We start from the raw sequence: 18,997 nt of genomic DNA on the forward strand, positions 1-18,997 counted from the left end.
TTTTTGCACCTCATGTTTTTTCAGATCTACGTTTTGGAGTAGTTCTTTCTATGAGTGTGTCGAAGGCACCACGAGGGTCATGTAACACCAATCTTATTTTTTTGTGCAGAACCTTTGCATTCTCGGGATGCAATAATAATTGCAAGGTTAAACAGAAACTCACATATTTACTTCGTTTCATTCCGTCATCAGTTTAATTAAATGAGATATATTTATTTACGTGAGGGTAGCACCGAGAAACCATCAGGCCTTGCTCCTCATGTAGAAGTAATGAAAGAATGAAAGAAATGATTTTTTTTAACTTTAGTTCAATCAGTAGTTACATCAGAACCACTTCTACTCTCATGTGACTTATTCAGACAGCTGAATAGTCTTACACTTTACTAAATTATTTTCAGCTCAGGAAACCTAAGTTTGCGTCGAAAACATCCGGGAAGAAAGTGCTTCGTCGTCCTGTACATCTACATCTACGTGATTACTCTGAGATTCACAGTTAAGTCTCTCGCAAAGGGTTCACACAACCCCCTTTAAGCTACTCCCCTACGGTTCCACTCGTGAACAGTGCGTGGGACAAACGAACACTTAAATCTTTCCGTGCGAGCTCTGATTTCTATTTTATTACGATAATCATTTCTCCTATGTACATGGGCGCTAACAAAATATTTTTACACTCCGAGACAAAAGCCGGCGATTGAAATTTCATGAGAAGGTCCTATCACAGCGAAAGTCTCCTTTGTTTTAATGTTTGCCACCCCAGTTCGTGTATCATATGAGCGTCTCTCTCTCTTCCCTATTGCGCGAGAATACAAAACGAGCTGCTCTTCTGTGAACTTAATCGATGTCCTCCGTCAGTCCTACATGATGCGGATCCTACACGGCACATAAATACTCCAGAAGAGGGGGGCAACCGTACTGTAAGCAGTCTCTTTAGCAGACCTGTTACACTTTCTTTAGTTTTCTTTCCCCACAGCATTAGGTGTGTGGTCGTTTCAGTTTAAGTTATTCAAAATTGTGATCCGTAAGTTGAATTGACAGCCTTTAGATCTGTGCGATATGTCATGCAACCAAAATTTAGCGAATTACTTTCAGTAAAAGTGTGGAAGCTCACACGTTATCTAGAGTCAATTGCCACTTTTTACTCTATACAGATGTCTTGTTCAAATCATTAAGCAATTCGCTTTGATCATCTGATGACTTTACAAGACGGTAAATGACAGCATCATCTGTAAACAATCTAAGAGGGATCAGATTGTCTCCTAATTCGTTAATGTTGATCAGGAAGAACAGAGAGACTGTAACACTTCCTAGGGGAACATCAGACATTACTACTGTTTAGTCGAGGACTTTTCGTCAGTTATTACGAACTGTGAGCTTTCTGACAGGAAATCTCGAATCCAATCACACAACTGAGTCGATACTCCACAGCCACGCAGCTTCATTAGAAGTCTCTTGTATGGAGCGGTGTCAAAAACCTTCTGGAAATCTAAAAATATGGATTTAATTTGACGTCCCCTGTCGACAGCACTCATTACTTCGTGAGAATAAAGAACTAGTTGTGTTTCACAACAACGATTTTTCTCTATCCGTGTGAGCTATTTGCCGATAAATATTTTTGTTCGAGGTGATTCATGATGTTCGAGCACAGTCCATGTTGGAAAATCTTGCAGCAAATAGACATTAGTGATATTGGTCTGTAATACAGTGGATTACTACTATTTTCTTTCTTGGTTATTGGTGTGACTTGTGCAATTTTCCTGTCTTTGGGTGAGGATCTTTACGAGCGAGCGGTTGTATATGGTTGCTAAGTACGGGGCTATTGTATCAGCATATTCTGAAAGGGACCTGACTGGTATACAGCTGGCCCGGAGGTCTTGCCTCTCTTAAGTATTTTAAGCTGCTTCGCTACTCCAGTGATGTCTACTTCTAAGCTACTCATGTTGGCAGTTGTTCTTGAATTGAATTCAGAATATTTACTTCTTCTTCTGTGAGGGAATTTGGAAAACCGTTTTTAGTAACTCTGATTTAGTGGGACTGACATCAATAACATCACCATCCTCATAAAGTGCTTTGAGATAACGTTACATTATCAGCTCAAAACGACTAAGTCATCATCATCATCATCATCAGCACTTAAGACTGATTATGCCTTTCAGCGTTCAGTCTGGAGCATAGCCCCCTTATAAAATTCCTCCATGATCCCCTATTCAGTGCTAACATTGGTGCCTCTTCTGATGTTAAACCTATTACTTCAAATCATTCTTAACCGAATCCAGGTATCTTCTCCTTGGTCTGCCCCGACTCCTCCTACCCTCTACTGCAGAACCCATGAGTCTCTTGGGTAGCCTTCCTTCTCCCATGCGTGTAACATGACCCCACCATCTAAGCCTGTTCGTCCTGACTGCTACATCTATAGAGTTCATTCCCAGTTTTTCTTTGATTTCCTCATTGTGGACACCCTCCTGCCATTGTTCCCATCTATTAGTACCTGCAATCATCCTAGCTACTTTCATATCCGTAACCTCAACCTTGTTGATAAGGTAACCTGAATCCACCTAGCTTTCGCTCCCATACAACAAAGTTGGTCGAAAGATTGAACGGTGCACAGATAACTTAGTCTTGGTACTGACTTCCTTCTTGCATGAAGAGAGTAGATCGTAGCTGAGCGCTCACTGCATTAGCTTTGCTACACCTCGCTTCCAGTTCTTTCACTATGTTGCCATCCTGTGAGAATATGCATCCTATGTACTTGAAACCGTCCACCTGTTCTAACTTTGTTCCTCCTATTTGGCACTCAGTCCGTTTATATTTCTTTCCCACTGACATTACTTTCGTTTTGGAGATGCTAATCTTCATACCATAGTCCTTACATTTCTGATCTAGCTCTGAAATATTACTTTGCAAACTTTCAATCGAATCTGCCATCACAACTAAGTCATCCGCATATGCAAGACTGCTTATTTTGTGTTCACATATCTTAATCTCACCCAGCCAGTCTATTGTTTTCAACATATGACCCATAAACAATATGAACAACAGTGGAGACAAGTTGCAGCCTTGTCTGACTCCTGAAACTACTCTGAACCATGAACTCAATTTACCGTCAACTCTAACTGCTGCCTGACTATTCATGTAAAGACCTTTAATTGCTTGCAAAAGTTTGCCTCCTATTCCATAATCTCGTGGAACAGACAATAACTTCCTCCTAGGAACCCGGTCATATGCCTTTTCTAGATCTATAAAGCATAGATACAATTCCCTGTTCCACTCATAACACTTCTCCATTATTTACCGTAAGCTAAAGATCTGGTCCTGACAACCTCTAAGAGGCCTAAACCCACACTGATTTTCATCCAATTGGTCCTCAACTAACACTCGCACTTTCCTTTCAACAATACCTGAGAAGATTTTACCCACAACGCTGATTAAAGAGATACCTCTGTAGTTGTTACAATCTTTTCTGTTTCCATGTTTAAAGATTGGTGTGATTACTGCTTTTGTCCAGTCTGATGGAACCTGTCCCGACTCCCAGGCCATTTCAATTATCCTGTGTAGCCATTTAAGACCTGACATTCCACTGTATTTGATGAGTTCCGACTTAATTCCATCCACCCCAGCTGCTTTATTGCACTGCAATCTATTGACCATTTTCTCCACTTCCTCAAATGTGATCCTACTTCCATCATCATTCCTATCCCATTCTACCTCGAAATCTGAAACATTACTGATCGTATTTACACCTACATTGAGCAACTCTTCAAAATATTCCCTCCGTCTGCCCAAGGCATCCACAGGATTCACCAGCAGTTTTCCTGACCTGTCCAAAATACTTGTCATTTCCTTCTTACCTCCCTTTCGAAGACTGCTAATTACACTCCAGAATGGTCTTCCAGCAGCTTGACCCATAGTCTCCAACCTGTTTCCAAAGTCTTCCCAAGATTTCTTCTTGGATGCTGCAATTATCTGTTTGGCTTTGTTTCTTTCTTCAACATAACTTTCTCTGTCTACCTAAGCTCTAGTATGTAGCCATTTTTGATAGGCCTTCTTTTTCCTTTTACATGCTGCCTTGATTGTGTCATTCCACCAAGCTGTTTGCTTCATCCTACTTTTACACACTACTGTTCCAAGACATTCTTTAGCCACTTCTAGTACTGTGTCCCTGTACCTTGACCATTCCTTTTCCGATGACTGTAATTGACTGCATTCAACTAACTGGCACCTTCCTGAGATCGCTGTTATGTACTTGTGCCTGATTTCCTTATCTTGAAGTTTCTCCACTCTTATCCTCCTACATATGGACCTGACCTCCTGCACTTTCGACCTCACAATCCCAATTTCACTGCAGATTAAATAATGATCAGTGTCATCAAAGAATCCCCTGAATACACGTGTGTCCCTCACAGCCTTCCTGAATTCCTGATCTGTTATTATATAGTCAATGACAGATCTGGTTCCCCTGCCTTCCCAAGTATACCGGTGAATGTTCTTATGTTTAAAAAAGGAGTTTGTGATTACTAAGCCCATACTGGCACAGAAATCCATGAGTTCTTTCCAGTTCCTGTTGGCCTCCATATCCTCTCCAAATTTACCCATAACCTTTTCATACCCTTCTGTTCGATTTCCAATCCTGGCATTAAAATCACCCATGAGCAGAACACTGTCCTTGTCCTTTACTCTAACAACTACATCATTGAGTGCCTCATAAAAACTATCCATCTTATCTTGATCTGTCCCTTCACAATGCGAATATATTGACACATTCCTAATTTTCTTGCTAGACACTGTCAAATCTGTCCACATCAGTCGTTCGTTTACATACCTTATTGCAACTACGCTGGGTTCCATTTCTTTCCTGATGTAAAGCCCTACACCCCATTGTGCTATTCCTGCTTTGACTCCTGACAGGTAGACCTTGTATTCTCCCACTTCCTCTTCTTTCTCACCCCTTACCCGAATGTCACTAACAGCTAAAACGTCCAGCCCCATCTTACTTGCATCATCTGCCAGCTCGACCTTCTTCCCAGAGTAGCCCCCATTGATATTAATAGCTCCCCATCTCATTACCATTTGTTTGCCAAGTCGTATCTTAGGAGTCCCTGGTTTGTCAGTTAGAGGTGGGACTCCGTCACCTCCAAAGGTCCGAGGCATTTTGCTCTGATTGTTGCCAGCATCATATTTAAAGTACCAGGGAAGCAGGTTGCTAGCCTTACTTGCCCCGAGTCCCATTGGGTTTTACCCCTAACGGTTGAGGGACTAACCGGTGGATTTTGTAGTCTTTGCCGTATGAGCACAAAGGTGACCACGACTCAGAATATGTCCGAGATGCCCAGCCTTATTCCAAAATAACTGGTATCCCGACTGTCGGGACCACTTACTTGGCCACTCATACGTTACCCGTGGTTCATGAACTAGGACATGACTACAGGAACCCACACCATGAACCATGAACAACTAAGTGTTACACAATTATAACAGAATTCTTGATTTTGGTGTATATCCTGCTGATTAAGTGACGTATTGATGTAGCTTATGGAATCCAGATTTAAGTTCCATAACGAGAAACTTAATCAATGGTCAACACTAAATCATTTCAGCCTGAAAAATATCTGTTGTGCTAAATACGTGTGCCTACACATTTATTTTCTTTGTGGCCTTGTTCATTTTATACACAGGGGATCCTGAATCACGGGAATTTCCTGTACTATACATAAAGTCTGTTGCACATTCATTTTCGTTTTATATTTTTCACAGCCACTCCTTATGAAGTAACGTTTGTCGGTGACTTTACCATTATCACCTGATGGCCTCTGAAGTTACTTTTTGAAAAAAGTAAAATAAAAAGTAAAAAAATATTTTTTTTCTACTAAAGCAATTTCCTGCCTACTGTTGTTGCTGTTGCGGTCTTTAGTCCAGAGACTGATTTGATGCAGCTCTCCATGCTAATCTATCCTGTGCAAGCTTCTTCATATCCAAGTAAATACTGCACCTTACCTCCTTCTGAATCTGCTTAGTGTATTCCTCTCTTGGTTTCCCTCTGCGGTTTTTACCCTCCACGCTGCCCTCCAATACTAAATTGCTGAACCGTTGATGCCTCAGAACATGTCCTACGAACGAATCCCTTCTTCTAGTCAAGTTGTGCCACAAATTCCTCTTCTCCTCAATTCTATTCAGTACCTCCTCATTAGTTACTTTATCTACCCATCTAATCTTCAGCATTCTTCTGTAGCACCACATTCCGATATCTTCTACTCTTATGTAAACTATTTATCGTCCGTAACTCACACCCATACATGACTAACTCCATACAAATACTTTCAGAAAAGACTTCTTGACACTTAAATCTATATACTCGATGCTAACAAATTTCTCTTCTTCAGGAACGCTTTCCTTTCCATTGCCAGTCAATATGTTATATCCTCTCTACTTTGACCATCATCCGTAATTTTGCTAGCTAAATAGCAAAACTCATCTACTACTTTAAGTGTCTCGTTCCTACTCTGATTCCCTCAGCATCACCTGATTTAATTAGACTACATTCCATTATCCTCGTTTTGCTTTTGTTGATGTTCATCCTATATCCTCATTTGAAGACACTATCCATTCCGTTCAACTGCTCTTCCAGGTCCTTTGCTGTCTCTGACAGAATTACAGTGTCATCGGCAAACGACAAAATTTTTATTTCTTCTCCATGGATTTTGATTCCTGCTGCTTGCTCAAGATATAGATTGAATAACATCGGGGATAGGCTACAACCCTGTCTTACTCCCTTCTCAACCATTGCTTCCCTTTCATGCCCTTCGACTGTTATAACTGCCATATGGTTTCTGTACAAGTTGTAAATAGCCTTTAGTTCCATGTATTTTACCCCTGCCACCTTCAGAATTTGAAAGGGTGTATTCGAGTCATCATTGTCAAAAGCTTTCTCTAAGTCTACAAATGCTAGAAACGTAGGTTTGCCTTTTCTTAATCTGTCTTTAAGATAAGTCGTAGAGTCAGTATTGCCTCACGTGTTCCAACATTTGTACGGAATCCAAACTGATCTTTCCCAAGGTCGGCTTCTATCAGTTTTTCCATTCATCTGTAAAGAATTCGTGTCACTATTGTGCAGCCGTGACTTATTAAACTTATAGTTCGGTGATTTTCACAACTGTCAACACCTGCTTTCTTTGGGATTGGAATTATTATATTATTTTTGAAGTCTGAAGATATTTCGCCTATCTCACACACATTGCTCATCAGATGATAGAGTTTTGTCAGGGACTACCTACTATACGGACATTAATAAATTGAGAACTGTCATCGCAAATGAACATTATTTTAGGCCATAAAGAGTGGACCCTCGTGGAGAAGTTCTAAGATAAGCATTTACTGTTTTGATAATTATGACGGACAGTGGCCTTGCCGTAGTGGTAACACCTGTTCCCGTCAGATGATCGAAGTTCTAAGATAAGCATTTACTGTTTTGATAATTATGACGGACAGTGGCCTTACCGTAGTGGTGACACCTGTTCCCGTCAGATGACCGAAGTTAAGCTGTTGTCGGGGTGGGGTACCACTTGGGTGGGTGAACATTCGGTCTGTCGAGCGCTGTAGGCAAATGGGATTCACTCAGCCTTTGTGGGGCAAACCGAGGAGCTACTTGATTGAGAAGTAGCGGCTCCGGTCTCGTAAACTGACATACGGCCGGAAGAGCGGTGTGCTGACTACATGCCCCTCCATATCCGCATTCAGTGACGCCTGTGGGCTGAGGATGACACGACTGCCGGTTGCTACCGTTGGGCCTCATGGCCTGTTCGGGCAGAATTTAGTTTAGTTTTTGTTTATTATGACGTGCTAAGTGTGTAGAAAATGGAAAGATTTGGATCCTATAGTGTATGTCATGCGAGAAACGCACTACAGGCGCAGTGAGTAAAACGCATCACGCAACGTGATTGTAGGTTGGCTTTTATGACCGTCGAAATACACTCTAAGATAAAGAAAAGAGAACGACGCGCCACGAAGGAGTTATGAAAATTGGCCACAAGTTGATATTCATACGGGTATCTATGGAAAATACAATATCGTTGACTTTGGATGAATGTGTGACGCTGCAGGTCAATTTCGCCGCGCAGCTGGATGAGATTGTAAACAGGATACAAGTCGATACCAGAGCATAAAGTCTTTGTGAATTTAACCGCGTGTCGTTTGAGAGAGGGCGTGTAGTTGAGCTCGAAGAAACCGGTTGGAGTAATCGGTGAATCACTCGACGTTTGAATAGCAGCGACGCCATTATTCGACAATGGTGGCAGGTATGGGCGAACCATGGCCGAATACAGCGTCAATAACCAATCGGTCGACCCACAGACACAGCAGAACTTGAGGACCAAGCAATCGTTAGAGAAGCATTCAGAGCCCCGGATTCATCGTTATCATCAACCCTGTGTGCAACTGGTGATTCAGTAACCACAAGGAACATTGCTACGCAGCTCACAGAAACGTGGCTGAGCTCACGGTGACCCTTGCGCCGACTATCATCGACCTCTGTGCACCAACAAATCCATTTTCAGTGGTGTTTAGCATATTCTGCCTGGAATCCCATTGACTAGAATAATCTTAAGTCATGAGTCCCGCTTCGAACTGCGCCCCATTTGTGTGAAGTCATGCTGACTTTTGCGCATCATACGGCCCGACAGCCAGAAATAATGGTCTGGAGCGCCATTTCGTTTCATAGCAGGACTCCTTAGGCTGTCATCCACGTAATCCTTACATTACATCGGTATGTCGATTATATTCTACGCTTCACATTTGTTGCCCTTCATGGCAAGCAATCCTGAGCCTACATTTCAGCAAGATAATACCCAACCTCATACGGCGAGAGTTTCTACCTCTTGTCTTCTTCACAAACCCTAGTTCGGCGACATTTGGAGCACTATGGGCAGCCTCCTCCAACCATCTCGGGATTTTGACGATGTAACGAGCGAATTGGACAGAATTTGGCACTATATTCATGAGGAAGACATCCAACAACCGAAATGCTCGAATATAGGCGGGAGGAGGACCAACGCGTTATTGAATTGCTCAGTTCGTGAAGCTCTTTCTTTTGAATTAATCATCCAATTTTTCTGAAATTGTAATCATTTGTTTGTTGTAGATGTACACCATATCTTCGGATTTACGTCCCATTCGGATAATTTCTTCATGGTGTCCCGTTTTTTGCCTTAGAGTATAATTACAATTGGGGGTGGGGAGGAAAGGGGGAAGGAAGGTAAGTTACAAGATGGAGCGCAAATTTGAATTATTTAAGGTTGGAGATGGGAATTGATTGCTTCCTTTTGAAGGGATCAGTCTACATCTACATAGCTACTCCGCATGCCACCGTAAGGTGCGTGGCGGCGGGTATCTTGTACCACTATTTGTCATTTCCCCTCCTGTTCCACTCGCAAATAGAGCGAGAAAAAATGACTGTCTGCACGCCTGAATCCTAATTTCTCATGTCTTATTTTCGTGATCCTTACGAGCGAAGTATGTTGGCGGGAGCAAAGTCGTTCTGCAGTCAGCTTCAGATGCCGGTTTTCTAACTTTTCTCAATAGCTTTTCCCGAAAAGAACGCCGTCTTCCCTCCAGGGATTCCATTTGAGTTCCTGAAGTATCTCCGTTTGACTTTACTTTTGTTCACAACTTCCGGTAATAAATCTAACAGCCCTGCTCTGAACTGCTGCGACCAGGTACGGGTCCCAAACACTCGAGTAGTACTCAAGAATAGGTCGCACCAGCGCCCTATCTGCGGCCTCCTTTACAGGTGAACCACTCTTCTCTAAAATTCTCCCATTTAACCGAAGTCGAGCATTTACCTTTCCTATGACAGTTTTCACATGCTCGTACCAGCTCATATCGCTTTGTAGCGTTGCGCCCAGATATTTAAACGATTTGACTGTGTCATGCTGGCCACTAGTAATACTGTATCCGAACATTACAGGTATGTTCTTCCTACTCATCCGCATTAACTTACACTTTTCCACATTCAGGGCTACCTGCCATTCAACACAACAACTGGATATTTTGTCTAAGTCGGCTTGCATATTTCTACAGTCACTCAACTTCGACACCTTATCGTACACCACGACATCTTCAGCAAACAACCGCATATTGCTGCACATGCTTTCCGCCAAATCATTTGTGTTTATAGAGAACAACAGCGGTCCTGTCACACTTCTCTGGGGCACTCCTTACGATACCCTTGTCTCTAATGAACACTCGCCGTCGAGGACAACATACTGGGTTCTATTATTCAAGAAGTCTTCGAGCCACTCGCACATCTGTGAACTTACTCCATATGCTCGTACCGTCGTTAACAGCCTGCAGTGGGGAACCGTGCCAAATGCTTTCCGGAAATCTATAAATACGGAATCTGCCTGTTGCCCTTCATCCATAGTTCTCAGTATATCATGTGAGAAAAGGGCAAACTGAGTTTCGCACGAGCGATGATTTCTAAAACCATGCCGATTTGTGGACATAAGCTGATCAGCCTCAAGGAAGTTTATTATATTCGAAGTGAGATTATGTTCAAGGATTCTGCGCAAACAGAAGCTAGTGATATTGCTCTGTAATTTTGCGGGTCCGTGCTTTTACCTTTCTTGTATATTTGAGTCACTCACGCTTTCTTGCAGTTGCTTGGAACTTTGTGCTAGTTGAGAGATTCACGATAAATGTAAGCTAGGTAAGGGTCCAATGCCGTAGATTACGCATGGGAAAATCGAACTGGGATTTCATTCCGACCTGGTGATTCATTTGTTTTAGAAACAGCATTAGCCTTAAGCGGTTTACGGGATACCGCACGAAATCTGAGTATGGACGTCTGCTGAGGCTTCAACGGGTGTGCAGCCGAACGCGAGACCAGTGCCTTAACCACTGCCTCAGCTCGCCCGGTCTCTCCTCGTTACAAGGAGGTGTAATGGAACGGCCGGAAACGAGCGTACTGCAGTTAGGAAATCACTGAGAGTACAAGAGCAGAAAAGGCGGCGAGACGTAAAGATGCTTGTTTAGGGGGAGAGTGGACGGACGGCGTGGCCAGGGGCAGCGGGTAACGGCCGCGGCAGGAAGCGAGCGCCATACGTTATGCGGCGGCAATCTCTGGGCGAGTGATTCCAATCATTAGGGACTCATCTCCATTTTAAGAGGCCCCCGGGGGCAGCCTCCAGATCGTTGAAAACCCACACGCCGCTCACCCGGCTGCGCCGGCGCGGCCACACCCCACGGGCTGTTTTACGCCACCTGTCGCGGGCAACCAGATACATCGTTCCCATTCAGCGCGGTAATCAAGAAGCGGTCTTTCGGCCTGCCGTTCATTCGTTTTCCCAGCGACGGTATCGAGGCGCAGGTGATAATTACTGCCCTCGGCTTTTGCAGGCCGGAGCGGGAACCTACGTCTGTCCGAAGAAGTCGCTGCGGCTGCAAATAATAGAGGTGGGCTAATTAACATCAACGGCGATCTGCGTTTCTTTGCCCTCTGCTGAGCCTCTTCCTCCGAGGCTGCACCATGAGCGTTTATCTAATGGCGCTTCCTGTTATTAAACCTGGGAAAGCAGTGCCCTGCGTTAACTTGTACGAACGCTGATCGCCGTTCACAGATTCAGTTTGTAACAACACAGTTATGTCAAGACAGTAACACACATTTAAAGACGCTCAGTTTCGAATCATAAAGGCACAGCATAATTTTCATTCATGTATTTGTTAATTTCAACTGATAATCCAAATAGAGGTATTTTGAAGTACGAGCCAATTTTCTGTAAATGTGACACGTAGCGCCATCTGTAGTAGCGTAAACAGCTATTTGCGTAAACGTTGAGAGTTGATTCTACTGTGTGCATACATAAACTCTGAGTCTGACATATTATAGCTTGCAGTACCCAGCGAACAGTTGTCGATGGGAGTCGGACGCAGCGCGCGGTGGGAAGAAGCCACCCGACTTGAGAGGTCGCAGACTGCTGTGATCGTGTTAGTAGCGGCGGAGGAGACTTTGATATCTGTTGAGGCTTTTCGGAGATTTGCCTTTTCGCTGCACGTAGTTGTTGACTGCTTGCGCCCTGGAGGGATTTTCTCAGATTTGTGTTTGCATACATTGAGAGTAATATTCGTATCTTTGTTGTGAACAGAAATTTGTTTATCTAGTATAGATATTGTGGAATAATTAAAAGTCTGTGTAAAGTTTGTCATTGTTTAAGTAATATATTGCAAATATAATAGACTATAGACTTCATTGGTTTCTTTCATTTTTTACACTGTTTAAGGCTAGCTGATCAAACCCTTCATGATCATTCAGTTTCTGTGTATAAAAATATGGCATTAACTGTTGCAATTAGTCCATTAGACTCTGTATGCATCGCAATATTGCTTTTGAAATATTTTAGCATGTTGCAGATCACGCAGTTGCAGAGGCAAGACGAGGTACTTTGTTGTCAGTTGCGCACAGGGGTATTGCAGAACAGTTGTTAGAAGACGTTAGTGAATTTTTTTAAATCTCGCAGTCAGATAGAAGAAAATTGATTTCTTTATAATTCGTAGGAAACAAAATTTTAAAATAAAGACACTTCTAACGACCATACTTCCACATCGCTGGCATCGACATCCGGTTCCCCTAACCATCCTAGAGAAATCGGATTCCGACCATGGCTAACGATAGGTCTGGCACGCCCACCACGGACGCATAATGAACACATGTTGTAAGTCGTGGCTATATCATCATAAACGTGCAAGACGCAACGTTATCTTCCACTTTTCTTGAACCCACACGACATCCTGACTGTTTATAGCGTCATATATTCTCCTGGTGGCAGAAAGTGGAACTATTATTTTTTCAGCGTTCTCTGTGAGCGCAGCTATTAATGAAAATAGCTACAGCATTCGGCCTCCTGCGATGTATATAGCCCCCACCGCGGTATTTCGAATGCCGTCTTTGTAGTTACAACCATGCGATGTAGTCACCTTTGAGCAGCTAAAATCAAGTAGTAGAGAAGGCCTTCAAGCTGCATCCGCTACATCTGTAAAGTGAGTGTAAAAAGTTGAGGTACTGAATTCAGTCCTTTAAATACATAGTTCAGATATTAACGATCAGTAAACTGAACAAGGAATTCATATATACCTCTTGGAAAACAAAAACGATACAGAAGTAAATAATATTTAAATAGGAAACATTTACCTAGAATTATGCAAAGTATTATTTGTTTTATCACGAAATTGTCTGTCGCCTTGTTAGACAACCGTCAGTTCACAACTGAAAGTCACAATCATGGTTAAAATGACGTAATCTTCAAGAGGTATTACTGATAAATGCACAGATGATATATTAATTGAAAGGAAAGATAACTGTCACCACATGAAAGTGCACACTTATCATTTGGGGTTATGTTGGTTGTGTGTAACTGGTACCAGATCATTCTGTGACCCTCCATCACAGGATTGATTTGTGATAATGAAGTGGTGTGTGTGTGTGTGTGTGTGTGTGTGTGTGTGTGTGTGTGTGTGTGTGTGTGTGCCAATCGGTTTCAGGAATCAGCACAGTAAGAAGACTTGATGTGGAGACTTGACAGAACAGCAAAAATTTGCTACCGTGGGTACACCTATAAACACACTAAACTTAGCATATTTATTAGTATATCAACGTGAACGGTCCAACCTGTCCACAAGGAATGGTGTACCACTTGTAGCCGTGTAATATGCTGTAAGGCCGGTGGTCGTAAGAAGGTTCTAACCGATGAGGACAAGAAATGACTCCCACGCCTTGTCAACGACCATCGGTTAGAAACCAAACAGGATTTGCTACTATCAGTGAATTCAGATGCATCTAGACGACTTCGCTAGTGACCACAGAAAAGGGAACTGCCATTAATGGACTTTTTGGTAGCGGATATCTCTCAAAAAGCCATTTGTCGCAGTGGCATAGAACGCTCAACCACACAACACAGAATTGGACAGTGGCTTCTGGTGGCGTGTTGTGATGTGACGAGTTGCTATTTTGTCTCTTTTCGAATGACACATGCGTACAGTGGACCGATGGTCCAATGATGAGTTTAACCCCTCAGTGTGCATAGCGAATAATTCAGACTGGATGTCGCCCTGTAATGTCCGGAGCGCTTTTTGCGTACCGTGACTTGAGACCATTTAGTCCAGATACCGTGAACATGAACCAGTGTATTTCTTCAAAGTGATCAAGTGTTGCTCTTTCCTCTACATTCCTTTGATGAGTATACTGTGGAGATTCCTTTGCAGTTCAACGGACAAGACGAAAACTGTAACTTGAAGATGTGCTAAAAATGTTGTATAGGACTTCGTACGCTGCAGTAAAGAGAAGTGGGTTACAGGGTGATGTGGCAAATGTCATTGTAGGATAACTGTATAGGAGCAGAAATGATTACTGAAGAAGATAACGCAGCAAACAGAAAATCTACTTAACTTGTATTTCTCCAAACGTTTGGAGATTCATTACAAATAATACAGGATGAATTAGAATCCAGCTATCACAATGTCAGTAACGATGAGGCTCGCTGTACTAAGCATGAACGATGGCGTCATAGCGATGAGGTTCGAAGTGCAAGTGACCGTGTTGCTGCCGCCGGCAGTCCTACATTGAGTCGGCAGAGAGCGCTCGAGGTACGGAGCCCCTGTATGCGTGGCTCCGCGGGCACGTGCCATTGAGTCCCCCAGAATCCTTGTGGCCGTTATCAGCACCCAACAGAAACTTGGGCACCCATGGGTGGTATTGATGTGTAATATCACGAGGAGCGACCATAAAACAGTACATTAATAGGTGTGTATGTTACTATTGGTGGTCTGGCTCCATCGATGGGACACCTCAATTACACTGTGAATACTGACAGTAGGAGCATGCTAGCCGTTATTAAGTGTAGCCAGTGTTGCCAAAGGTCTGTCATCTTAGTGGTTAGTTGTTCCACCAAAACAAAACGCAACAGATAAAATATATTCTTGTAACTGACTAGTATTAATGACTGAAACATTGTGCTGATGTGCTAATAATCATTCAGTTTGTGGTGTCATCATTGGAAACTACAAGCTATTCACACCTTTTTCTGATATTCACGATATAAAATTATGTGCTGTAGATGGAGACTAGGTGTTGTCAACCGATGCAGTGTGATTTGCCTTGAACGAGCCACCTCGACTTTTGTCTAATCTTAGGCCTAACTAGGCCAGTATGAACAAATGTAAGTATTGAATAAAATTGTATGATTCCTACTAGTTGGTAAGTGATATATCTAGCCATACGGTGTTTTTAACATTCGAAGGCAACATCTATACTCTTAACCTCTTGGTTTCGAATACAAGTTATTCGGTTTCGGATGCCAACAAAAACTCCTAAAAATAAAAAAAGAAATGTAGTGACACTTATTTAGATGTTTCTAATATTAACAGCTATTACATCCACGGAAATTTCCTGGCGCAATGAAGGAAACCAGTCCCATTGAATGGGTCATTGATACATGACTTTATTTTTCAAATATTTCATTAACGGTGAATATTTATGACTTCTGTGTATAGTATAGCGAAATGGAAAAGATAATGTTCAAGCTACACTGAAAAAATATTTATTATAATATCCGAGGTTTCATTACACATTTTCTTTAGGTGGCCCCGTCGATTGTAACGTTCGCCTAATTACATAGCAGAGGTGGTTTTAATTAATCATTAAAATTCTTTACATCGTAAATGTAATCCATTACCCACGTCATGAGGCGAATAAAGTACGATGTTCATATCAATATTTCTTAAGCTCTCAGGTACTATTGTAAAATGAGTAAATACATTACGCATCAACCACTGGGATGCAACACTCAAATCCGTGGGACTTGATAGTCAGTAATAACCTCGTCGATGATGGTATGTTGAGTAGTAATGCCCTTTGCCTGTGAATAATGAGCTCCCATCAAAGCACAAATTTCTAACGAATATAAATGTAAATTTGGTGCGGTATTGTTGGTTCGGATATCCAGTGTCTCCTAAATAAAATCTCTTCTCATTCCCTGTCAAACGAGTAAGTATTGTTGAAGAACAATAATTCCATCTTTTCTGTAATTACGCCGACGGAAAGAATAGTGACACCAAAAATTCAATAATGCAGAGTAATGAAATTTCGAGAGCATATTTGTCTACGTAACATATTTAAGTAGTTACCATTGCGAGATCACCGGTTAACGCAGGTGCGAGATATGCCATTGGAAATGTGAAATGCTGGTACAATAATAACCGGTGTAATCGGCAGAATGATGAATGCAAGCACGTAAACGTGCATGCATTATGCTGTACAGGTGGCGGATTTCAGTTTGTGGGATGGAGTTCTATGACTGTAGCACATAGTCAGATAATGTAGGGACGGTTAATGCCGTTTGTGAATGGCGCTGGAGTTGTCATCCGATGGAGTCGCATATGTGCTTGATTGGAAACAGATATCGTGATCGAGCAGACCAAGACAATTTGTCGACCCTCTGCAGCGCATGTAGTGTTACAACAGTGGTATGTGGGCGAGCGTTATCCTGTTGAAAAAACTCCCTGGAATGCTGTTCATGGATGGCAGCACAACAGGTCGAATCACCAGATTGATGTACAAATTTGCAGTCGTGGTGCGTGGGAAAGTATGAAAGTGCTACTATTGTCATACGAAATCGCACCCCAGATCATAAATCGAAGTGTGGATCCACCGTGTCTATTACGCAGACAGGTTGGTTGCAGGCCTATCCAACTCACGGCCATCATTGGCACCGAGGCAAAACTAGCTTTCAGCAGAAAACGCAACAGACTTCCACCCTTCCCTCCAATGAGCTTTCGCTTGACACCCCTGAAAATGACGGTGGTTTGGGGGTCAGTGGAAGGCATGCTGCAGGGCGTAAGACTCGGAGCTGTCCTTGAAATAATTGATTTGTAACGGTTCGTTGGTTGACAGTGCTGCCAATTGCTGCTCATACTGCTGCTGGAGATGCAGTACGACGCATCGGAGCCACATACCGAGCACAAGGGTCTTCTTTCTGGGTTGTGCCATTTGGCCATCCGGAACCCAGTCTTCTTGCGACCGTACATTCTCCTGACCACCGCAGCCAGCAATCATGAACAGTGGCTAAAATCCTGCCAAGTCTTCCTTCAATTCGCGGAAGAAACATTCAGCTTCTCGTAGCCCTATTAGACGACTTCATTCAAACTCAGTGAGGTGTTGATAATGGCATCTTTATCACCTTAAAGGCTTTCTTGACTAACATCAACTCACCACGTCCAGTCTCAAAGGTAACTAACACTCACGACCGTTACAGCGTGTGTTTAAAGGAAACCTGATTTGCATCCTCATGTGATGGTACTAGCAACACTCTTACACGACTGGCGAGAAATATGAATGTACGTCATCTTTTGTATGTAGAAATACGACTACCTACTTTCATTTATGTAGCACAACTCCTACTTCGCGTTGCAACATTTTTTCGTCAGTGTATATAAACATTTGTAGGGTCTTCCCATGGAATTTTGTAAGTAGCAAACGCTGAACAACTTTATAGAGGTTGGCATACAGATAGCTCTTGAAACTTGTCAAACTTTTATAAACATTAAGAACGCGTTGTTGTATGAAGTTTCTGGGTCTCATTGAAATGAACTACCAAAAAATTTCAGAATCGTTTCTGATTTTAACGACAAACCGTAAAGTTCCCTTTTCGAGCTTTGCTTTACTTCATAGGTTAGTGTTACCCTAGTGAGTAGGTTAGTGGTTCACAAAGAATCATCAGAGCAGTTTCGTTGTTGTATTGCAGCAATTGTCCTCACAGATCGATCTCTATGCTGCACCATATTTCTAACGTGAACTTTCCGTTTTACCGAAAGCCCAACTGAGCCACCCTACCAAATCGTCCATACTATACTGAAGCTGTTATTATAATGACTCAGCGAATTAAAATAGATTTCCCTAGGCCGAATCGCGATCCCACAAATATCTTTCTTACTAATTTTGACAAAGCATGCGCTCAATTGTATATTAAAACTTTCTTTCATTACCCTACAAATTTAAATGATATTAAGAAATGCTCACTCATATTTTTAGAGCTCTGAAGTTACGATTGTTTCCCAGTAAGTATTATAGTGGAATTACAGTTTACAAAAAACTCAGAATACTGTTATATATTTTTGACATACGAACAGCAAAAGAAACCCCGCTGCTAGCGAATCGTGTGAAAATATGTATGAGTTGCCTTCGTGTGAACATCGTCGGATAAATACGACAGCTAATTTAAAAGCGAACTTATAGCGGATTGAAAATACACGTATCTACCCTAGGTGATAATCGCACTGCTCATAACAACCATTAATGTATGAACTCGGGAAATGTCAGCCAGGACGCTAATTAGTAGTGTCATATAGCAGAAGTCAGCGCGTAAACATGAGTACGTTAAGGGCCTCATAGTCAGCTTAAGGTGTGACGTGAGACCGGTTCTCTGCAGATGAAAGGTCGCAACGACAACGATATGCATTTGTAATTGTGGCAGGTGTCAACTGCTAACATTGCTTCCATAAGGTGAATGAAACAGGACACTGAAGCATGCAATAAAGGTAAGTGACAGATGCGAGAACTATGAGTAAAGTTGACGAAGCAGACAGCGATCAAGAAGAAGAGAGAAAACTGATTAATACGAGATTAATTACTGACAAATAATATAGAATACTGACCGATATGCAACATCCTAGGACTGCGAGCTGTAAATCTCTAAAATCTGAAAATTGATTCTTTGGAACCATTGCTCTGGGAACGACTGGTGACGATTAAATTCGCGGCTAAGTAGGGATGAAACGAGTTCCGTACAAGGGTTTCGGGAGGTTTCCCTCGGTTGCAAGGCAAATGAAGATACTGGCAATGTCCTCCCATTTATTGCCAGTTGTAAACCCCACTTAGCCCCACAAACAGCTGCACTATAAACAACTCAGACGAGTCGGTGGCAGGACTTAAAGGAAGCAGGAGCACCTCTGAAGATGTCCAATG

Source organism: Schistocerca cancellata, chromosome 3 (assembly GCF_023864275.1).
Source record: "Schistocerca cancellata isolate TAMUIC-IGC-003103 chromosome 3, iqSchCanc2.1, whole genome shotgun sequence".
Lineage (NCBI taxonomy): Eukaryota > Metazoa > Arthropoda > Insecta > Orthoptera > Acrididae > Schistocerca > Schistocerca cancellata.